The sequence below is a fragment of the Balaenoptera musculus genome, chromosome 3 (assembly GCF_009873245.2).
Source record: "Balaenoptera musculus isolate JJ_BM4_2016_0621 chromosome 3, mBalMus1.pri.v3, whole genome shotgun sequence".
Taxonomy (NCBI): Eukaryota; Metazoa; Chordata; class Mammalia; order Artiodactyla; family Balaenopteridae; genus Balaenoptera; species Balaenoptera musculus.
This window is the reverse complement of record NC_045787.1, coordinates 22,590,931-22,616,486: the sequence shown is the minus strand read 5'-3', so window position 1 is coordinate 22,616,486 and position 25,556 is coordinate 22,590,931.

Sequence of the window (25,556 nt, the reverse complement as noted above, 5' to 3'; positions counted from 1 at the left end):
TGTCCACTCATGACAATGTCTCATCTTTCTAACTTCTTAGACTGTGGCATATTGCTCTAATGTTACAATAAAGGGCCAAGACTTTAATACACTGATATTAGGTATTAACTTTTTAAGTATAAATAGTTTCCACTATTCATTCAATGAAATGAATATATTTGGAATACATAGTGTCATGTTCTATGCGCAAAGCTAACATGCAAATGTGATGATACAGAATTGAAAAGTGAACTACAATATCAAAGAGCTATATGTTAAGACTATGAGATGAGACAATGTTGAAAGCAATTACGTAATATAAATCCAAAATGTTAAAATTGCACAAAATAGTAATTATCATGCTTTCATCTCTACATATAGACATGGTGCAATATGTGAACTATTAAGATCTATAGAAAACTCATAGACTGGGATATAATTAAAACCATGTCAGTGCACATTTCAGGCAACCAAAATTCCATAAAACTTGTCTCAGTAAGCCTAGCTATAAGTTGATCAGTTACACTTTTGTGTAGATTCTCACTATAAAATCCAGCAAAGAAATCATATTAAACATTGGGATGTGAATGTGCAGCTTAAGAAAAAAGTGGCCATGGTATTTCTAGCGTCCAGTTTTGATTAAGTCACTGGCACTTGAATGGTTAGAAATATTTCATAGTGACATTCTATAGCTATCAGAGAGCCTTTCATCAATCCATATGTGATGGATTGAGGTTGAGTTTGAGCAATTTAGGGGAGTTCATGACATTTGTATCTCAACACGAATTTTCCAAATCACTGAGTGCCTAGCTTTTCACTTTTCATAATTGCCATATCAATTTGGTTTCCAAAGTGGAGACCTTACAGAGAAACCACATCACTCTCTACACAAAGACTAGTTTCTTAGACTCTTTTCTCAGTAAAACCCTCTTTGGTTTTTATTCTATTATTTTATCTATTTTATGCAATAACCTTGGCTCAGCCCTGACAGAGAAGGATATAAGCTAAAATGATTTAATAAGCATACGCTTTTTCATCATTTAGTATTTTCCAAATATAACCTATATTACATTATTAGGACAAATTTATTAATAATTGAATACCTTAAAATTGTCCTTCAAGGATTTTTTAAAAATCTTTTTCTTTGAATTAGAAATCATTTGACATTGGCATTACAGTTCAATGAAATTCTTAAATAGTTTTCAACATAAAGTAGTGCAGAGTTGCTAATTTGGGCATTATAATAGAGTTTCTATACACATTGAGTTAAAAATTTTAAAAACAAAACAAAGAAGAATGTGATGATATGCTTTAGTGTGTACTAGAAATAAACAAATGTCACAATAGTATCCCATTTACTTCTCTAGAAATCTCTGCAGTACTATAGGCCAATTCATAGCGACAACAATTCACTTTCACCTAGGGAAATGGATGTTAAAGCAGCTCATAGAAGAAATGACAATATTCATTGCTGTTACTCAAAGTGGAATTCCCCATGTGGCACTGCCAGGTGATATGGGCAAGTAGACTCTCTAGAGATTGTCTAAAAAATAAGTAAATAAAATACATATACAATAACACCCATGTGAAGCTGCATAAATATCATTCCTACCTAATTCAGCTCCTAGAAATCAGTGTCTGAAAACTGACCATTAAGCCCAGAGGTCCAATGGATAAAATTGCTTATTCATAATTTACTTCTTCTGTGAATTGTTACCATGCTTGCAACTGTACACCTCCTTTAAATTCCCAACTTGGATTAGAATAGTCATCTCTATGGGCAAAATAAAAATAAATTAATATTGAAATGAATAAAACTACAGTAGAAGCAGGGTGGTATATATCCAGTGACAGACTATGAATAATATCATTACTGTTTGGTAATAGAAGAATTTCTTATTGTATCAATAAATAAATATATTGTACAATTTTTAGAAGAACTCCTTCAAGTATCCAGCCAGTGTTAGGTAGTTCTCTTCACTCCTCTCTTATTATTCTCCTCACATCTCCTTAAGCACTCTTCCTATTTGAGAGTAATCCTCAGAGGAGTAGATAAGATTCTTCCTCCCCACGTGCTCTGAAAACCAAGTCTCAGGTACTAGGAATAGGTTCAGGTTATTATTTAGCTGGGTAGAACTGAGAAACTTGTGTAAATGGTATAAAGATTAAGTGACTTTCAAAAATCAATCATGACCGTGAACTTCTGCAGTAGCGGCTAGTATTCTGGAGCTGTTGAAACTTTTGTCTGGTTCCAATATTAATTCTAAAAGGTTATTCTTTTTTTTTTTTTTTCCTAAAAGGTTATTCTTTTGTTTGTTTTATGTTATATTTCTTCAAGGACCTACCATGTGACAGGCATTGTCTAGGTGTGAAGGTACAACAATGAATAAAATAAAATTTCTGCTGTCAGCTTAAATAAAGAAAGATATCTTTTGCAGACATAGAGAATGGACCTGAGGACATGGGGAGGGGAAGAGTAAGCTGGGACAAAGTGAGAGAGTAGCATGGACATATATACACTACCAAATGTAAAATAGATAGCTAGTGGGAAGCAGCCACATAACACAGGGAGATCAGCTTGGTGCTTTGTGACCACCTAGAGAGAGAGGTGGGATAGGGAGGGTGGGAGGGAGATGCAAGAGAGAGGAGATATGGAGATATATGTATATGTATAGCTGATTCACTTTGTTATAAAGCAGCAACTAACACACCATTGTAAAGCAATTATACTCCAATAAAGATGTTAAAAAAAAAGAAAGATACCTTTGATGAAAAAAAGATATCTTCTTTGATACGATAATATTTAAGTAAAAACAAGAAGAAGAAGAAGAAGAAGACGACAAAGGAGAAGAAGAGGAAGGAGAAGAAAAAGAAGGAGAAGGGGGAGGGATAGGGGAAGAGAGGGAGGAGGGACAGAGGGAGAGGGAGAAGGAGAAGAAGCAAAAGGAGAGGAAGAGGAGGAGGAGAGGAAAACAAAAGATATAGCTACAAGACTATGTGGAGGGGAAACTATTTTTAGGCAGAAAAAGCAACAAGAAAAAAATCCCTACCCCTATTCCTTTATGAAACCCAGGGTTACTTTCTACGTCTTGCTCCCTTGAAACACTGAAAGGATTTACTTCAGCCCATAGTTCTCTTTACCTTTCTGTTTCTTTGATGAGGTCAAATTATGATCTGAATAGCTCTTATAAGAATAGCATAGGAAGGCTCAAGGAAAAATGTGGAGTATTTAACCTACTTTCATATAGTTTCTGGTCTTTACCTGTACTTTGTTTCTCAAATCAAATGGGTAAGATCTGTGCATAAAAACAAAAACAGTAACAAAATCACAACTAACAAGAGTAATGAAACAATGAAGTAAGTCAGAAAAGAAAGTAAAAATTAGCTTCTACTGGGAATTTCAGGGAAAACCACAAGGAGAATGTTACATTTATAGAGAGCATAGAACATAAATTAAGTTTTAATAAAATATAATACAAATAAAATTTAATAAAAAAGGGTGGAATTGTTAGTGTCCCACAAAATAGGAAGAACAAAGGAGTAAAGGAATAGATGAACAAATTCAGCAAGATTGTGTGAGGTTTGGTGTGGCTGGAATAGGCTTTGTTAAGGTTTGAGTAGAGATGAAAGATAAATAGTCATATTTTGTCAATGGCAAAGAACTTGTAGTCAGGGAAATTCAATGTTTGTACATAAGCTTATATGATAAGGAGAGGTGGGGAATTAGGAGTACTTAGAATTAGCACATAAATTACAGTATTTGTCCAGCAAAATACTGCAGAAGATAAAAACAGGGTATTGACAGTACTCACTTATGAACAATATGGAAAAATTCATTAGGAATTTTTATTTGTTAGGCCTTTACAATAAATTCAATGCTGGCAGTGATGAAGAAGAAGTTCAAGGTGACTTTTTAGATTTCTAATATGGTAAAATGGTGATTCAAATTACTAAAAGGATTAACAGGCAAATCACGGAGCGTGTTCAAAAGAATTTCAGAATAAGGTTTGGAGAAGATAATTTAGAAATTACCATGAAAAACAAGGTAGAATTGTGTACCAAAGAGTTAGAAACATGCATCTGGAATCTAGAAAGATGATCAAAAAAGAAGATAAATATCAGGGAGTTATTAGCACATATGTGCAACAAATTTTGTACAATGTGAAAAGAAAGGAAATAGTCAACACAGATAAGCATAAGACCAAGGACTGAGTTTGAGGTCATAATTGCCATTATTTTTCCTAATGAGAAAAAAATGGGACAATAAATAAAGCAAAGAAGTTGAGAAAAGCAGAAGTACTATTAAAGAGAAGTATAATAGAAATCAATGAAAAGTTTTTTCTGCATGGAGGATGCTTCTTAATGTTAGTAATCATTAAATCAGTCACAAAGCAGCTGTTTTTTTGTCACTTAACCATTTTCACATGCATAATTCACTGCCACTAATTACACTCACAATATTGTGCAACCATCACAAATATTTTTGGAACTCTCCAGTTCCAAAATATTTCCTCACCACAAATAGAAACTCTGTACCCATTAGACAATAATTTCCCATTCCTCCCTACTCTAGCCGTTGATAATCTCTAATCTATATTCTGTGAATCATATCTGTGAATTCATATCTCTATGAATCTTATTGTTTTAGATATTTCTTACAAGTGATGTCATACATATTTGTCCTTTTGTGACTGGTTTATTTCACTTAGCATTTGTTTCCAAGGTTCATCAATGTTATAGCATATATCAGAACTTTATTCCTTTTTATGGAATTAAATTTATGGAATTCCTGAGTAGTATTCCATTGTATGTGTATGTCATGTTTACCTATCCATTCATCTATTGATAGAATCATGTTTTTGCCACTTTGGTTATGGTAAATAATGCTGCTATGAGTATTTTCATACATATATCTGTGTTCCCCAACTTCAGTTATTTTGGGTATATACCTAGGAGTGGAATTGATGGGCCATGCAGTAATTCTATGTTTAACTTTTTGGAGAATCACCAGACCTTTCTACAATAGCTGTACTATTTCACATTTCTACCCACAATGATCAAGTGTTCTAATTTCTCTACATCCTTGACAACATTTCTTTTCTTTTCTTTCTTTCCCTTTTTTTTTTTTTTTTTTTGATAATAGCTAACCTAGTAGTTGTGAATTGGTATCTCATTGTGGTTTTGATTTGCATTTCTCTAATGACTAATTGTATTGAGCCATTTTTTCATGTGCTAATTAGCCATTTTTCAATCTTCTTTGGAGAAATGTCTATACAAGTTCTTTATCAATTTTTTAATTGTGTTGTTTTTCTTCTTATTGAGGTGTAGGAGTTCTTTATATATTCTTCATATTAATCTCTAATCATATATGTGATTTGCAAATATTTTCTCCCATTCTCTGGGTTATTTTTCATTCTCTTTATAGTGTCTTTTGATGCACACTTTAAAAAATTATAATGGAATACAATTCTTTTTTCTTTTGTTGCCTGTGTTTTTGGTATTCCAGTTAAAAGTCATTGTCAAATCTACAATTATGCATATTTGTATTTATACTTTTTGTAAAAGCTTTGTAGTATTAACTCTTACATTTATGTGTTTGAATTGTTTTGAGTGACTATTTATATGTGGTGTAAAATAAGGGCTCAACTCCTTTCTTTTGCATGTGGTTATCCAGTTGTTGAAAAGACTGTTTTTTCCCCATTTAATGATAAAGTTGTGTATTAAAGTATCCATCTATTATTGTAGACCTATCTATACCTCATGACAACCTTGTCAATTTTTGCTCCATATATTTTGGGACTCTGTTATTAGGTGTGTATACATTTATATTTGCTATAGCTTCCTGATGGATTGAAACTTTTATCAATATATAAAGATCTTTGTCTTTTGTAATTATTTTTTACTTAAAATCAATTTTTTCTAATAATAATAAAGAGATGCCCGTTCTTTTTGTTTACTATATATTTATTATATATATATTCAAATGGGATATATTTTTCCATTTTTTTACTATTAACTTCTTTGTGTCTTTGTATATAGTGATTCTCTTGTAAACAGCATATAATGTTTTTTTAATCCATTCTGCCAATTCCTATCTTTTAATTGGACAGTTTAATCCATTCACTTTTAATTACTTAAAAGGAAAGGCTTAAATCTGCCATTTTGCCATTTGTTTTCTGTATCTCTCATGTATGCTTTCTTCCATTCAATTCCTCTATTACTGCCTTAAAAAATTTTTGTAGTGTATCATTTTGATTCACTTCTTCTTTTGTTTCCTATATATATATTTTTATTTTCTTCATGGTTATCGTGGAAATTACAATTAACAATCTAAACATTTAATAACCTAATTTGAAGACTACTACCTTACTTTCAATAGTGTCCAAACACTGATCCTAGCCATCTCTGTCCCTACCACTTTGTTTTGTTAATGTCACAGATTACTTCGTTATACACTGTATGCCCATTAATATAGATTTATAATTTTTATACATTTGTCTTTTAAATCATATAGTAAAACAAAAAAGGAGTTGCAAAACAAAATACAATGATACTGGTTTTTATATTTACTTATGTTGTTACCTTTAGCAATGTTCTTTATTTCTTCATATGGCTTCAAGTTATTGTCTAGTGTCCTTTCTCCAGCCTGAAGGATTCCCTTTAATATTTCTTGTAAGGCAGGTCTACTAGTAATGGACTTCCTTAGCTTTTATGTTCTTCCTTAGCTTTTAATTTCTTCTTTATTCTTGAAGGATAGTTTTGGTTGATAGCTTTTTTTTTTTTCCTATGTTCAGTACTTTGACTCAGTTATCCCAATACCTTCTGACTTCCATGGTTTCAAATAAGATATCAGCCAATAATTTATGGAGGATGTCTTGTACTTGCAAGTTGCTTTTCTCTTGCTGCTTTTATTATTCTCTTTTTGTCTTTGTCAGTAGATAAATTAACTACAATGTGTCTCAATGTGGATCTCTTTGAGTGTATCCTGTTGAGTATCTGGATGTGTAGATTCATTTCTTTCATCAAATTTGCAAACTTTTCAGCCTTTTTGTTCTTCCTCACTGTTCCTTCTTAGACTCCAATAATGAATATGTTAACCTGTTTGATGATGCTTCATAGGTTCCTTATACTCAGTTCACTTTACTTCATTATTTTTTCTTTATGTTCCTCAGACTGTCTAATTCCAATTGTCCTAAGTTCATGTTCACTGATTCTTCCTTCCACCTTTTCAGGTTTGTTTTTGGAACTCTTTAGGAAAAGTTTTGTTTTGGTTTTTGTACTTTTCAATTCCAGAATTTCTATTTATTTCCTCTATATAATTATTATCTCTTTATTGATAGTCTCATTTAGTGCATGCATTGTTCTTGTGGTTTCCTTTAGTTCTTTTCCATGGTTCACTTTAGCTTTCTGATCATATTTAGTACCGTTGATTTGAAGTCTTTGTCTAGTAAGTCCAACGTCTCAGCTTCCTTAGGGACACTTTGTCATTTTTTTCCTTTTAATAGGCCATACTTTCCAGTTTCTTTGTATGCTTTGTGATTTTTGTTGTTGTTGTTGAAAATTGGACATTTAAATGTTATAATGCTACAACTTTGGAAATTAGATTCTTCTCTTCCCTAGGATTTTTATTGTTGAAGGCATAGCTTGCAATCAATCAGTTGACTGATATTTCTTTGCATTCCAGGAGCATTTTTAAAGTTACCTTTTATTGATTCAAATTCACTTCATTGCTGTAAGGCTTTGATTGTTTTCCAGAATTCTGACATAGTTAGTTCAGATAGTTTCTTTCTCTTTTTTATGTTTCTGTGGATAGGCTGGAGTTTGGAGTTACCTACTCCACTATTTTGCTGGTATCACTCCCCAAAGCAGCCATGTTAAACATATTCAGTTAGTCTTTCTTCCCAAAAATGGTATTTGGATTTTTATTTGCTCATGTTGCTCATATGATATCATCACTAAAGTATTTTCAGCACAGCTTCAAAATTATGAAAGAGTGAAATTTATGTTCGTATTGTAGTTGCATTCTTAGCTAATGGTTAATGATAATAAATTAACAAATCAGGGTAAGTTAAATGAGTAAGTTTAGTTCTATACTTCAAGGCTCAATTTGCTGACCCCAGTGAAATATTGCCTTATTTTATAATTATATATTTCAGATTATTATGGACATGATTTGAAGCTAAAATAAATTTATTCCTACATAAAATATAAATGCATGGGCTTATAGAGGTGAAAGTATGTTATAGAGGCAAAATTGTCTTATCAAAAAAAGATACAAAAAATATGTTAATTCCTGGTCATGTGATATGAACTATTCATTCCCAGTATGGTTTTAGTGTGATTTAACCATGTAAAACATTAGTTCTTATTCATCTTTCTATTTAACTACTAAATGCTCATAGTCAAATATTAACTGAACCTGCAGCACTTTTAACACACACCATATTCAAGACAAAGCAGTCTCAATAACAGTAAATTTTAAAATTTACCTCTAAAAAGTTCTCTTTGAAAAGTTAAATTTACAAAAATAAAGGCAACCCTTAAACTTCCCTTAAACTTACTCTATATATCTAAGAAAATACTTATAAACGCCTGGAATGTGTGTGAAAATGTGAGATGACGCTATCACACCACAAGATGGCAGATTAAGGCCACTAAACCAGTATTTCTTGCAGGAGTAAGGTTCTATTTTCTCTTTTATATACATGTTGACTTTTTACAGAATTTTTAATAAAATAAGCTACATATAATTCAGATGTAAACTGATAATTAGAGTTCTAGTATGAGTCAAACATTATTTTTCTATTGATAATCTCTTTCCTGTTTTGTTATATTAAGGCATACTAAATAATTTTTCTTAAAAAGAGAGAATTATTTTCTATAATTTAAATGTCTAAGGGTTTCCCTGAAACTGCCAAATCGTCTATGTATCCAATAAATATCAAGGTGAGCACAACGCAATTTTGGCTTTATTTCTGAATAAAATTTATTTTGGCCACATTTGGAATCATGAGACATTCATAGTTACTAAGAACAGACAAACTAACTGAAACAAAAACAAAAATACTTGAAACATTTCTACTTTGAAATAAGCTTATTTCAAAATTTTGGTGTTATTATTTAAATTCCCTGAATCTCTGCCTGCATGATCCTTTCTCATCTTGAATTTTAAGTCCTCTAATATCCTAAGCTTTGCTTATATTTTAAAATATAGGATATTGATCATAACACTTGTGTATGTATATGTCTAAACACACCAAATTGTATACATTAACTGTATGCATTGTATGCAGTATTTTGTATACCAATTGTACCTCAACAAAGCTGAGAAAAAATAATGTTTGTTTTTTAAATGAATAAATAAAACATATGATGTGTTTTTATCCTTATATTTATATTTGAAATTGTATTAGAATTACCATTATAGAGTCAAGACAACTATACTATGGAATTAAGAAAATCTACAGTGAGGATTTGGTGAAGTTGCAAATACAGGTAACATCTGGTGAGGAAGCTCGTAGACATAAACAAATTGTAAAAATGTGTTTTTTTTGAGGGAATAGCTAGATGTCCAATGAGGCTGTGTCATAGAAGATGCATTTTGTTACTACAGCTGGAGAGTGAGACTGAGAACATGTTTTCAAAGACAACTCCCAAAAGGAAACGCCTGGATGATCCAATCAGTGTTGAGAAATCTTTAAAAAAATTTTTTAAAGTAGGAGCTTGTTATAATTTGATTTAACATTTAAAAAGATCAAATTTCCAGCCCTATGGAAGATGACATAGATGGGAAGGGAAATCTAATTTGGGTCATAAAAACCAACTAGGAGTCTTTTCTAATACTCATGATAAAACCTAATGAAGATTCAGACATAAGAATTGAAGCAGGATAAGATGCCTGCTATGTTGGAGTAATTGCATAGTTAAGTGTGAGGGATTCTTAATTAATAACCAGTTAGTTCAGTTTACTTATTTATTAACTTAACAAATTAGTGAGCTCCTACACTATGCCAGGCATGTTTTTAAACATTAGATTACAATTTGAAAAGACAAAATCCAAAGCATTATAGAACTTATCTTTTACTGGGAATACATACACTGTGATGGTGTATTCCAGGCAGAGGAAATTAAAATTGCAAAAGCACTGAAACTAATATGTTTTAAATACACCACATAGGCCAAAGCTACAATACAGGAATGAAAAAGGGAAAGGATATTAGGAAATACCTTTTAAAATCACCTACTAATTTGTGTATCAGCATTGCATAGGCATTGGATGTCTAGAAGTAAACAAACATAACCCTTTTTTGACAAATCACAGCTTGGAGAACTTACTATACTGGGGAAGGGGTATGAACCAATGTAAATAAGAGAAATGTCTGCAGGTGTGAAGAAGAAGAAGGAGTCGAGTTTAACGTCTGCAGTGGTTTCTTGGTAAAGCCAGCTAGTTCTATAGCAATGCCGTTAACCTAGATAAAAAAAATCACAAGCAAAGCAGTTATTTGTGAGGCATGATGGAAGAATGGCAGTAATAAGTGCTGCTTTTTTAAAGAATTTGCCATACTATGGAACTACTAGAAGCTGTCAGTGCAAACTAAAATTTTAGAGAAAATGATACATAGTCAATATTTTAACGATAGAATATGATTAGACTAAGTGAGGTGCACAGTCCTATTGAAGGTTAAAAAGGAAGATCAATATTATGTTGAGGAACCAGAGAAATCTTCCTGGAGTATACCACCTGACATAACACCTCAAGAATGGGTAGGATTTTGGCAGAAGTAAGGTGTGTTAGGGAGAAAATTCTGTTACTGAAGCAGAAGGCAAAGCAAAGACACAATCAAGGAAATTTAAAAAGTGTAAGAGAAGGGCTGTTTTAGAAACAACAAATGGTTATAATTTTCTTATGCATAGGATATAAATAAGTAGAATTAACATTATCTTACAAATGTATTCATTCAACTGGGAGAGTAAATTTCTTATTCATTCAATCATCTTATACTTTCATCTAGTCTGCATGGTATCAATGATAATGCAAAGGTAAATTGAGATAAGGGGTGAACAAGACAGGAATGAAGGTTCTGTTTCTAACACTGAGGGCATAGAGATTGTGTTTGTGTGTAAAATGAAGAAAATCTGGCTCAAACATCGATAGACTGAGTAATCGTGCATCAGGCTAAACAATCTCTACACAAAGCATCCTGTATTTCTTCAGGATGAATCTTGACCCAACAGTTTTATAGTAGCTCAGAAAGAATAAGTTTCTTAATAAAAGGCACATATTGACTCAAAGGAGGCAATATCATGCAAGGACCAGGCTAGACTGCAGTACTGGCATAGAAATATATAGACTTCATAGATCACTAACGCATATCAATTTGCTTGGTTGAGGTTGAAGGAATAGGCTTTTTAATTAGCTGTGATTTGCTATGGTTTGTATGGTGAATATCTTCATATACTGACAAACTGGGAGAGGGGTATCAACTATCAGAGGAAAAAACATATGCCCACAGAATATGAGGAAGAATATGAGTGAATAGTTATACATGTAATAGTATCTTGCTAGGTACAAGTAGGTGTATACTAATACCATTAATTTGGGTAACAGTTTTGTGAATGAAGATTTTGGTGGTGCAGGGTAAGAAGAAGGGAGAGCAATAATCAGTAATCTTATATACATATAGAATTTACCATTCCTAGGAGAGTTCTAATGGAGCATATAAGTGAGAACTCAGAGAAATAGTCATATGGTAAACATTGACATTTATGTATACAGAAGACATTCATTTCATTTCTGTCTTCTGAAGCAAATGCCTTTGAATTTGCATTTCCTTCTGGCTGAACACTGTATCACAGTCAATGTTTATATAACTCCATCCTCATTTTATTACTATCCCTATTTATGTCACTTCCTCAAAGAAATCTTCACTCAAAAACCTATCTAAAATAATCATCCTCAAAGAAATCTTCACTCAAAAACCTATCTAAAATAATCACCAGTCATGAATTTGCCATGCGCTAATTTTCTTCATACTGCACTTAGCACTTCCTGGGATTACATTGTGTATGCTATTTGTCTGAGGCTATTAATCTGAAATAATTTAATAATAATTTTGGAAATAGGGCAGATGGACTAGATAGCAGTTATGATCTCATCCTAGCCAGTGCTACAATTATAAAAATTGATTGCTATTAATTTTACACTATAAAGTTATTGTTAAGAAGCAAAATATTCTTTGCCGATTTTAATAATCAGAAGGACAAAAGTTCCTTAGTTCAATTATAAGTCATAAAATTCTATTGGGAAATTGTGCTCATCCTTTGTGCTTTCTATATCTGTGATTGTAAATTTATTCTGGTGACCATCAAGGCAGAAAATGACTTCATCTTTTCCTTTGTTTTCTGATTGCAAATAATTAGATTCTACAGAATACCTGAAGACTGTAGCTTATGTAGGTGTTGACCAAAGTGGCACAGATATTTAGACCATGTGGCACTCTGTGTGGTTCGTTTGCTGTCACACCTTTGGTTAGATAAAGCCAACCTTTTGTCATTTAGCCATTACTGAGGGAAAAGAAGATTAATGTTCTAGTTTGAACTTCTCCTGGTCACAAAATATGTCTAATACCTGCTTTCCTTCCATTGTTAACTTTCATTTGCCACTTATTACATTTAGTAATAAGAAATATTTATAAGAAACCATATATAGTTTTTCAGTTTTTTATTGTCTTACTCAGAGTTTTTAATGAGGCCTGACATTGGGTTAACAAGCCTTTACAGTGAGAAGCTTTACAAGAGAAATTTAACTAGTATCTCAGGTTTCCAGGGATAATACACAACAGCTAAAACATTAAGGTAATTACAGCGACAGAGAAGTGAACTGAGGCAGTTTGTCAGACCAAGAAATAGTAGATCTAACTAAATTGAACTCTCTGAATAATAATAAAAAAAATGAATCATCTCAGGCACAGAGAGAAATTTTAAGCCAGTCCTGAGCCACTGGCAATATCTCATTATAATAGACGTCCCTAAGTAGAATGATTTAAATGTGCTGAACGTAAAACTTTTGCTAATATATAAAAATAGTTTGAGTTTTAAAAAATCTCTATCATAATATTGGAATATTTAAATATAAACAGATTTTAAGCTTTGCTCTATTTTTGCCAATTTAAAAAAGCATAATTAGAGCAGATTTATTTTCCACCAACAAATGAAGTGATGGCCATAGGTGATTTAAGTATAATAATTATTAAGGAAAATGATCCATAATAATATAAGGGAGGATTTACTTTAATATTTTATACATACTAGGAAGAGAGAACAGATAGTTTTTGTGTTTATTTACATAATTTGAAGCTTATACCACCTAAGTAATTGTTTTATATTCCACTTACTGTAGTTCAAATGCATCTTACTATAAATACTTCTAAAACAAAATGTATTTATTGATATTTAGATATATCAGTTTAGACTTTTCATCTACAAAAATGTCCTGTCTCAAATTTAAAATGACATTGATTTTTTCAACAAATCATGTAGAAAATTTGCTATTAATTCATCAAATGTTTTTAATAAATCATTCCTTCCTCTTCCCAATAGATTTGAAAAGTCAAAAGTCATTAAATGCTTTCAATTATTTGAGTCTCTTTGGTTTTGTACATTTTTAACAATTAGAAGAATGGGGAAATATACTTTCAGTATTTGTACAATGTGGCATATACTATATATTATTTCATCTTTACAGGCAAATAATCAGAAAAGGGTAACACCTTAGCTTCTTATCATAACAATTCATTCCATTAGATTTGCATCTAGTAGCTTTGACTGCGAAGGCACTGAGTATTTATCACTTTTATAGCAATGTTTAAGAACCTGTCAGCCAAAGTAAGAGAATCTGATGGACCCCTCACTACAGAAAGAAGTGATTACTGGAAATGCAGTCTCTAATGTTTCAAAGTGTATTGATTTGAATTTAGTTTCAATAATTTTTGCCCTAAAACTGGATACATGGACTCATTAAAATGCATAATTAGGAGTAGAACTTGAAGGCTTACTACCATTTATAGGCAACGTGTTCAGTTGGGAACACTGCCATTCCTCCAATTTACCTCCTGGTAAAATTACCTAACTAATTCTTTGAACCTCAGAACAGAAAAGCCCTGGGGAATGAACAAAGATCACATAGTCTATACAAAGGGCCTATTTTATATAACCTTACATGTAATGAACGACTGAAAATAACAAAGTTATTTTTATTAAGATCTCATATAAATTGCTTGTCTTTCCTTTACCTCCCCAATTCACATTTAGTTGCAGATTCTGCAGGAAGAACTGAATGCCCATTCATTACACACCATATCATTTATAATGAAATATGTAGGGCCACTATTTGTGTCACATGGACTTGAGTGTGTTCTGTTGTGCACAAGCAGATGAGAATTCAAGGAGATTTTAGATATTATCTTCCTGGGTGTATAAATATGAAATTACTCTGGGCATGTGTGTAGAGCAAAAAAAAACAGGGTTTTATGGCATATGGACTTTCCAGATCTCAGTTGAACCTGGCAAATGTGACCTAGTTTCATTGATGAAAAAATATAATATACTATTGAGTATATAAACTAGATGTAAAATGACAAGGATAATATGATAAAATCCCTTCTTACATAATAGCTCATCAGTTTTATACTACCTCAGTCACCAAAATAATAATTAATTTACTTATATTGATTAATTAAAAGGTAATGATCTTGTAGTTTATTTTACAGGTATTGCCTAAATGAGAAGTAAAAATGAACAGTTATACATCTTCCAGTTCAAGATGTTAAACTGAGCACACCAATGAGACTCATCTTACTAGCAGGATTTCATTTAAATTAACTTACATATAAAAAGATTTAAATCTCTAACATGCTAAAGAAAAGAAGAGGACATCAGTATTGAGAGATTTCAATACATTTACAAGAAGTCATTAAATAGATGGATAATTTATAAAACGGAAATAAAAACAGCGAGATGGAATATATGCAAAGAGAGCTTCATAGTAGGAACATATATCAGCACAATAACTGTGTAGATTACAAACTTGCTATATCAAGTAGCAAATAACAAGATTAGGCAAAGAAACAGCACTTTTAAAAAAGGAAAGAAAATAAAGCAAAAAGAGAGATATTGGATAACCTGAGCTAAATCTTCATGGAACTGCAAAGCTAATAAATTAAGCAATAGAGGTATAAAAACGTTATCTGGAAATATAGTAATAACCACCAGATGATTAAACAAAAGAAGAAGGAAAGAATTGAAAGGAGTTGGTTTGGGAAGTGGTGGGCATGGGGAGGAAAAAAGGAGGGAGAGAGAACTATTCTTTCCCATTATAATTCCTACTGTACAATTTCACTTTTTAACACAATGGTTGTGCTACTTTCATAAAATTAACAATAATACAAACCCTGATCACATTTATGTCTTCTCATATGAACCCAGTCATTACTGGCATGACGAGTTCAGATAAATCTCATGGGAAAAATGATGAATGCTATTTAAAAAAATGGATGAAAGTTAAAGGGGGCATGAAATACCTTTTAAGATGTTGTGACTTACTACGAAATATTTCTTAATTGCTCGTGTTGGGAGATAATGAGTTATGTTTGTATAAGGAGTGTCCTGAACGATAGTTTTTTCAATTCAAATGAGAACCTTAAAGTATTATGTAACTGACCTACATGGGAAACAGAATGACTTGGGAAATAAGTTTATTCTACACAACTTAAAAACAAAATCTTAGTGAATGGGTACTCACATGGTCTATACTGTATATTTTTTCAATAGATATTGGCACACTTGTAAAATAATAACATTGTGTATAGAGACAGTTCAGTGAACAATTCGAGTTTCTGAGTGTTAATGAAAACTAAATAAATACAAAAATACTGCATAAAATTTGTATTGGCAATAACTGCTGGACAATTACAGATCTGCTTCTCCAGCCTGGCAAAAATAAGTTTCAATACAAATTCAATCCTTGAAATAATTATTGCAGAAATAAATATAAGCAAAGCACTAATATCTTTGCTCACATCACTTTGGAGTAAAACCCTTAGAGTTGTCATCTGTGAATATGAAAGACAACCATATTCATGAATGTGAAACAAAGATTAATCGTGCTCTTGGTTGGAATGGCATGCAAACTGTTTGCATCAGAAGGTGCAGAATGTAAGAATAGAAGGGAATGATAGCATGCCCTTAGATAGAGTAATAAAGAATGTCTATTGCTCTGATTTTATAGATGATGTCTTGCCTGCTCTATTCTGGGCTGAATATATGCCACCAGCCACAGTTGTATGAATCACAGCTGCCTGATCAGCACTTCCCTTGAGCAGCAGTACAATCAGTATATCTGATTTTAATTCCAGGAAGACTTTGTTTCTAAAGATTCTAAGGAACTATACCACGTTTAGGATTATGTGCCAATCATATAGCTTTAGTGACTCAGTTAAGGAAAGTAGAAATTTAAATTTAAAGTGATTTATATGACATAAATATGAAAACTTTTGTCAAGAAGCTGCAAACTGAACTTTAATCTAAATGGTCTGAATTACAACTTTAATGGACATACAATACCAAAAGATACCATGAAATGAAGTAAGGAAAAAACTAGTCATATATTCTTTAAGCTTTTATTTTGTAGTTTGAATAAGTCATGAACACTTATAGGACTTCTATATGTATTTCACTTTGCTTTACATTTTTTATTAGAAAAGAAAAATCATTTAAGTATTTATTTAATTATTTTTTTTACAATAGTCCTCTATTCAGAATCTACTTAAACTTAAGAAGCATTCATTTAGAACTTCCAGCTGCTCTGCATTCTCAAACATCTGGAAAGAGAAAATAGCCTACAGGTCCTAAAACTAAATTAAGAAAAAATAGTAGTAAAACATAACCGGATTTTGTTGCATCTTTCACCTTAAAATTAGCTAATTTGACTAAAATTATCATTTCTTATAAAGGAAATCATCCATCTCATAGTTTCTTATTGATGTTTGGGTTATTTTTATGTGTTTATTTTAGTCTCAAAAATATTTTAAAAATTCAAATTTTTCTTTATAAAGAGAAAAATCAATATGAATGCCAAAATTTGTATATACGATTCATTCAATTACCATTATTTTTAGGAAGACTGGGTTGAAAAAGTTATCTTCTTTCTTTATAAAAAAATTGTGATCTTAATCAAACTAAGCTATGTAAAAGCACATAATACCAAACCAGAAAAAAATGTCAAGGTAATACTATAACATGAATTCAAATTTTTGTAAATATAAATTGAAACATAAGAGAGTCTCTACTTCCCCTTTGCCAAATATACACATGTACCTATGCAGAAAATTTTCTTTTGAACACTCAAGACAAATAATCTCAAAATTAATTCTCAAGGCCCCAGACTTGAAGTATAAAACCTAGGGCCATATCATTTTGCCAGAGAATCAACTTAGAACTGGAATGGTACTGGCAATTATATCACTTATTATTTAGGGAAATAAGACAAGATTAAAGTGACTTGTTTATGGTCAGTTACAATGGGTATTAAGTAACCTCTGTAAAGAAGTCGCATATCTTCTAATTCATCCATTTATTTACATGTTCATCCATTCATCCATCCTTCCATCTCTCCTTCTATTCATTATCTGTTTCAAAATGCAATTTGAATCCGTTTTCCCAATAAAGTCTGTCTTTATAGCCCATAGAAAGGTTAAATTGAATTTCTATACCTCTCTATTTTTCACTTATCACTAATTACAATATAGTACATTATAAATATTTGAGCATTTTTATATATAAAGTGTTATCTTTTTCTAAGTCTCTCAAGGACCAAATTCTTAGTGCCTTGTACAGTGTCTAGGAACCAGCAAGTATGCAATAAGCATTATAAAAATAATAAACATGGTATGGCATCATGTACTTAAATGCCAGAACATAAATAATATATATGCTCTCAAGAACAGTTTTTGAATCTGGCTATAAGAGTTTTAATAGGTAAATTAGGACAAGAGAAAGTCTCAACCTCAAAAAATTACATAAAGTACAGAGGCAAGGTGGGAGCACAAAAAGCAAGAAAACAAAAGCTAAAAATAGTAATTTTAGTTTTAAAATATGCTCCAAATTTTGATTAAAATGTCTTAATGAAATGAAAATTTTGTTTAAAAAAGATTATTCATGAAAACAATTATGATTACTGGTAAGGAAAAAAAAGAACTAAGTTATCATAAAAGAATCTGAAAACATTTAGCACTACAATCCAGAGAAAATTTACTACTCACTGGCAATTTCTAGAAACTAATGAATTCAATTTCTAGAAGGCTTAACTGATTTTATATATATACTTAAATGTGAGAGTTATCAGGTAACTTAACTGCACTCTTTTTCTTATCTAGGAAAGACCTGAGTTACATTGTTATCAAATTCTATGCCCCAGAAACAACACTTTTTCTCCAATAAACTCTAAGAAATTTAAAGGAAAAGATGTAGCTCTACTGCTTATGGTTAAGTGGGCACCAGCATGATTATATTCCTCAAACAAGAGGTGAAACACTAATTTATGTTTCTAAAAACATAATGATTATTCCTTTTTTAGACATGCATTAATATTTGACTTCTACCTATCTTTACTTACTTTCATATTCGCAGGGAAAAAAGGAGAAATGTTTCATACAGAAGTTCGACTCTAGTGTAGAAAGTAACAATAGGTATGTAGTTACACTGTATGGATGGCATCACTTCTCTAACTTTCAAAATTCAGTTCTGAATTTACATCATGGTCTTAAGCTTACTTGGTAGATGGTCTTGAGCAAGTTACGAACACATATTCCTCATTCTCTCTTCTGTAAATGGGGATAGCAATAGCATAATCCCTGTAAAGTCATGGTATGGATTAGATTCGCTAGTTCATACCATGTACTTGGAATAGTTTTGGGGAGATAGTATCCATTATTGTTGATGCTGTTGCTGCTATTGTATTTCCACATTGCTTCACTGTGAGAAAAAGTCATTAAGTCCACTCTATTCAAAGGTCCTGCAGACATGTGACTACCTCACACTATATATACTGAGCAAGATGTGCTCAAGTTCTTTACAAAACATGCCAGTACTAAGATTTATACCTAGACTCTTAGTTAAATCACCTTAGGGAAATAAACAATCCTGGAAATTTGCTACTACTAAATATCAGTAAAGAAAGACAGTTTCCTCTTATATTCAGAACCTTTTCTTTAACCTAGTTTATTGAATTACTAGACATAATGTCTATGATCTCAGGTTTCTCAATTATTACAGCTGTAATAATGGTAGACTCTACTTGATATTGTTCTTATAGGATTAAATAAAATACATAATTGAAAAATATTTGACATATGGATATTTGATAAATATTTATTCTTTTTCCTGTCTTTATTTGATTACATTGCTATGAAAGGTTTACTTGATTACATTTCTCTATCTTCATTACTTTGATTTTTACCAGTTATATATCATTTAGAGGCAAAACTATTATGTGCAATGAAAGTTTATCTAGTTAATGATGTCAAAGCAAGCCTACCAAAGCCATTGGTTGCCTTAATCAAGAGAATGGCATGATTTTGTATTTTTAAAAATTGCTCTGGTTACATGAAAATAACTATATAAAAAGATGTAAGATTAGATATATTACAAGGTTGAATTGGGCATCTGTTTTTAAGATCTTGTGTGGAAAAGGGTTAAATCAATCGGACTGATTTTTCAAACCCTGCAATTCCAAAGGTTTTTAGGACTGGTCTTTGACTAGTTCCTGGGAGATAACATCTAAGACATGCCTGATAAGAGTGGGATTTTGGGACACAACAGATAATATATGCTAACAATGTGTTTTATGATGAATGCCTGTTTGTGTTCATCTGGAGCCCTGGGTCCTCCCGTATTAATTTGACCTTTAGAGGGGCTGGAGATGGAGTACCTAAGGTCAGGTACCCAGGCGCTCCATCCCTATGTGACTGATCCCCAGTACAAATCCTGGAAACCAAGGTTTGGGAGAGCTTCTCTGGTGGACAACACTTTGTACATTATCACATATTGTTGCTGGGAGAATTAAGCATTGTCCATGAGACTCCACTGAAGAAAACAATTGGAATATTTTGCTTGGTTTCTTCTGAACTCTGCCCAATGCTCTTTTATTCCTTACTGATTTTAATATGTATCTTTTCAATGCAAAAAATCATAACCATGAGCAAATCAGCTCTTCCAGGTTCTCTGAGACCTTCTCACAAGTCTTCAAACCTGACAGTGTCCTGTGGATGCCATGCGGATCACCAAATCACTTCCTTTGGAGAACTGTAATGTCCCCAGTTCCATGTCATTCTGGCTGGTCTGAGAATCATAAGGCCCACCTACCCTGATTACACGTCTGGATCTAATACAAGATAGGCCATACAGCTGCTTTCTGTTGAGCAGAGAAATAGAAGCACTGGAAGTGTTTGGAATTGAATCACCTCGTGCTAAAAGTCTAGAGAGATGACCTCCAAGTCCTTCTGTTATTATGGTCCCTGTCTTCTCTGAGGCCATGTTTGCTAAGCTGTTCTTTCTTTTATTTGAGTTAACCCTTATATTTCTAACATTTCTTGTTACTGTTTGCTTTTATAAATAAAGGTACTCAAAATTAGTTGCATTTTTCTACCATAGAAAACAATAGCAGTAAATCAGGTCCTTGATGATGGAATTTTAAATATGATAACAACAATGGGGAAGTGGGGAAATATAAAATATAAAATATGAAGGTCTATTTGAACATAAATGGTGAGATTGGGGATTGATTTGATTTGGGTAGAGAGGACACATAAGGAGTCAAGAAAGTTGTAGAGGTTTTTCCCTTGTGTACTTTTATGCAGAGATTTATCATCTCCTGAACTATATAACATAAAAGGAAAATTACCATAAAAAATGGTGGAGTGAGGAATATCAGATTGCCATATATACAAAGTCTGTTCTCTTTTTCTTGATGGGAAAACACTGAACCACAAGGATTCTTTCTTTTCCTCCATTTTTTTTTTCTTGTTTTTCCTATGTACATCCCACCATTTAACAGCTCATGGTAGGTATGGCTGAGTTCCTGCAAATATCATTGCATGTAATTAGAGTTTTTATTCAAAATATAGAATGTATTATGGTACTCAATGATGTCATTTATATTATTTCACTTATAATAATGGAAAGGTAATGATAAGAAGGATTATTAAGTCAAGTGAAATATTAAGATGAAGTTAAGTAAAATAATGATTGTGATATAGTATTAGGGTATAAATAATGTATGGTTTCACAATTTTTACTGTAAAATGGGTACTACAGAGTACTGTTGCACTGCTACTCCTAGGAGCCTGAAACTGTGGTATAGAAAAACATTTTTGAGAAAATCTGAGAAAAAGTAGGAATCTATGTAAATGCTGAGAGTAAAATATTGCAGTCAAAATAAATTACATCAGAGCACTTCCAATTAGGTATTTTTAGAGTTTTATGGAGATATAATCCACTTATCATGCAATTCACCCAGTTAAAGTGTGCAATTCAGTGTTTTTAAGTATGTTCAAAGATTTGTGGCGCCATCACTACAATTTATTTTTATAACATTCCCATCATACGGAAGAGATTTTTTACCCGTTAAGAGTCAGTCTCATTTCCCTACAACCCCGACAGTCCTATGCAACACTTAATCTACCATTTATTTCCTCTATAATTTACCAATTAAGGGCTATTAATATAAGTACAATTATATAATATTTGGTCTTTTATGACTGGCCTCTTATTTTTGAGACCCATTCATGTTGTAGCATGTATCAGTACTTCACCTTATTCTATTGCTGAATAATATTTAATTTTATGACTATATTACATATTTTAAATCCATTTATCTGATGATGGATATTTATATTGTTTCCAGGTTTTTGTTACTATGAATAATGCTGCTATGAAAATATGCACACACTTTTTTGTAGACATGGTTTCATTTCTCTTGATATATACTTAGGAGTGAAATTTCTAGGTTACAGGCTAACTCTATGCCTAACCTTTTAAACACCAGCCAAGCGATTTCTGAAAGTAGCTGAACCATTTGACATTCATACCAGTAATATATGAGAGGTCCAATTTCTCCACATCATTATCATTGCTTACTGTTACCTGTCTCTCTTTTTTTATTTTTTATAATTATCAATATTGCTATATACATATTTTTAACATTTTTATTAGAGTATAATTGCTTTACAATGGTGTGTTAGTTTCTGTTTTATAACAAAGTGAATCAGTTATACATATACATATATACCCATGTCTCTTCCTTCTTGCATCTCCCTCCCTCCCACCCTCCCTATCCCACCCTTCTAGCTGGTCACAAAGCACCAAGTTGATCTCCCTGTGCTATGTGACTGCTTCCCACTAGCTATCTATTTTACATTTGGTAGTGTATATATGTCCATATATACACTACAACTCTCTCCCTTTGTCCCAGCTTACCCTTCCCCCTCCCCGTGTCCTCAAGTCCATTCTCTAGTAGATCTGTGTCTTTTTTCCCATCTTGCCCCTAGGTTCTTCATGACCTTTTTTTTTTTTTTTTTTAGATTCCATATATATGTGTCAGCATACGGTATTTGCTTTTCTCTTGCTGACTTACTTCAGTCTGTATGGCAGACTCTAGGTCCACCCACCTCACTACAAATAACTCCATTTCGTTTCTTTTTATGGCTGAGTAATATTCCATTGTATATATGTGTCACATCTTCTTTATCCATTCATCTGTCGATGGACACTTAGGTTGCTTCCATGTCCTGGCTACTGTAAATAGAGCTGCAATGAACATGGTGCTACATGACTCTTTTTGAATTATGGTTTTCTCAGGGTAAATGCCCAGTAGTGGGATTGCTGGATCGTATGGTGGTTCTATTTTTAGTTTTTTAAGGAACCTCCATACTGTTCTCCATAGTGGCTGTATCAATTTACATTCCCACCAACAGTGTATGAAAGTTCCCTTTTCTCCACACTCTCTCCAGCGTTTACTGTTTGTAGATTTTTGGATGATGGCCATTCTGACCGGTGTGAGATGATACCGCATTGTAGTTTTGATTTGCATATCTCTAATGATTAATGATGCTGAGCATTCTTTCATGTGTTTGTTGGCAATCTGTATATCTTCTTTGGAGAAATGTCTCTCTAGGTCTTCTGCCCATTTTTGGATTGGGTTGTTTGTTTTTTTGATATTGAGCTGCATGAGCTGCTTGTAAATTTTGGAGATTAATCCTTTGTCAGTTGCTTCATTTGCAAATATTTTCTCCCATTCTAAGGGTTGTCTTTTCATTTTTTTTATGGTTTCCTTTGCTGTGCCAAAGCTTTTAAGTTTCATTAGGTACCATTTGTTTATTTTTGTTTTTATTTCCATTTCTGTAGGAGGTGGGTCAGAGAGGATCTTGCTGTGATTTATGTCATAGAGTGTTCTGCCTATGTTTTCCTCTAAGGGTTTGATAGTGTTGGTCTTATAATTAGGTCTTTAATCCATTTTGAGTTTATTTTTGTGTATGGTGTTAGGGAGTGTTCTAATATCATTCTTTTACATGTAGCTGTCCAGTTTTCCCAGCACCATTTATTGAAGAGGCTCGCTTTTCTCCATTGTATATTCTTGCCTCCTTTATCAGAGATAAGGTGACCATATGTGTGTGGGTTTCTCTCTGGGCTTTCAATAATGTTCCATTGTTCTATATTTCTGTTTTTGTGCCTGTACCATACTGTCTTGATTACTGTAGCTTTGAAGTATAGTGTGACGTCCGGGAGCCTGATTCCCCCAGCTCCGTTTTTCTTTCTCAAGATTGCTTTGGCTATTCGGGGTCTTTTGTGTTTCCATACAAATTGTGAAATGTTTTGTTCTAGTTCTGTGAAAAATGCCAGTGGTAGTTTGATAAGGATTGCATTGAATCTGTAGATTGTTATGGGTGGTATAGTCATTTTCACAATGTTGATTCTTCCAACCCAGGAACATGGTATATCTCTCCATCTATTTGTATCATCTCTAATTTCTTTCATCAGTGTCTTATAATTTTCTGCATACAGGTCTTTTGTCTCCTTAGGTAGGTTTATTCTTAGGTATTTTATTCTTTTTGTTGCAATGGTAAATGGGAGTGTTTTCTTAATTTCACTTTCAGATTTTTCATCATTAGTGTATAGGAATGCAAGAGATTTCTGTGCATTAATTTTGTATCCTGCTACTTTACCAAATTCATTGATTAGCTCTAGGAGTTTTCTGGTAGCATCTTTAGGATTCTCTATGTATAGTATCATGTCATCTGCAAACAGTGACAGCTTTACTTCTTCTTTTCCGATTTGGATTCCTTTTATTTCTTTTTCTTCTCTGATTGCTGTGGCTAAAACTTCCAAAACTATGTTGAATAATAGCGGTGAGAGTGGGCAACCTTGTCTTGTTCCTGATCTTAGTGGAAATGGTTTCAGTTTTTCACCACTGAGGGTGATGTTGGCTCTGGGTTTGTCATATATGGCCTTTAATATGTTGAGGTAAGTTCACTCTATGCCTATTTTCTGGAAGGTTTTTATCAAAATGGGTGTTGAATTTTGTCGAAAGCTTTCTCTGCATCTATTGAGATGATTATAAGGTTTTTATCCTTCAGTTTGTTAATATGGTGTATCACATTGATTGATTTGCGTATATTGAAGAATCCTTGAATTCCTGGGATAAATCGCACTTGATCATGGTGTATGATCCTTTTAACGTGCTGTTGGATTCTGTTTGCTAGTATTTTGTTGAGGATTTTTGTATCTATGTTCACCAGTGATATTGACCTATAGTTCTCTTTTTTCGTGACATCTTTGTCTGGTTTTGGTATCAGGGTGATGGTGGCCTCGTAGAATGAGTTTGGGAGTTTTCCTCCCTCTGCTATATTTTGGAAGAGTTTGAGAAAGATAGGTGTTAGCTCTTCTCTAAACGTTTGATAGAATTCGCCTGTGAAGACATCTGGTCCTGGTCTTTTGTTTGTTGGAAGATTTTTAATGACAGTTTCAATTTCAGTGCTTGTGATTGGTCTGTTCATATTTTCTCTTTCTTCCTGGTTCAGTATCAGAAGGTTGTGCATTTCTAAGAATTTGTCCATTTCTTCCAGGCTGTCCATTTTATTGGCATATAGTTGCTTGTGGTAATCTCTCATGATCCTTTGTATTTCTGCACTATCAGTTGTTACTTCCCCTTTTTCATTTCTAATTCTATTGATTTGAGTGTTCTCCCTTTTTTTTTTTTGATGAGTCTGGCTAATGGTTTATCAATTTTGTTTATCTTCTCAAAGAACCATCTTTTAGTTTTATTGATCTTTACTATCATTGCCATCATTTGTTTTTCATTTATTTCTTATCTGATCTTTATGATTTCTTTCCCTCTGCTAACTTTGGGGTTTTTTTGTTCTTCTTTCTCTAATTGCTTTAGGTGTAAGGTTAGGTTGTTTATTTGAGATGTTTCTTATTTCTTAAGGCAGGATTGTATTGCTATAAACTTTCTTCTTAGAACTGCT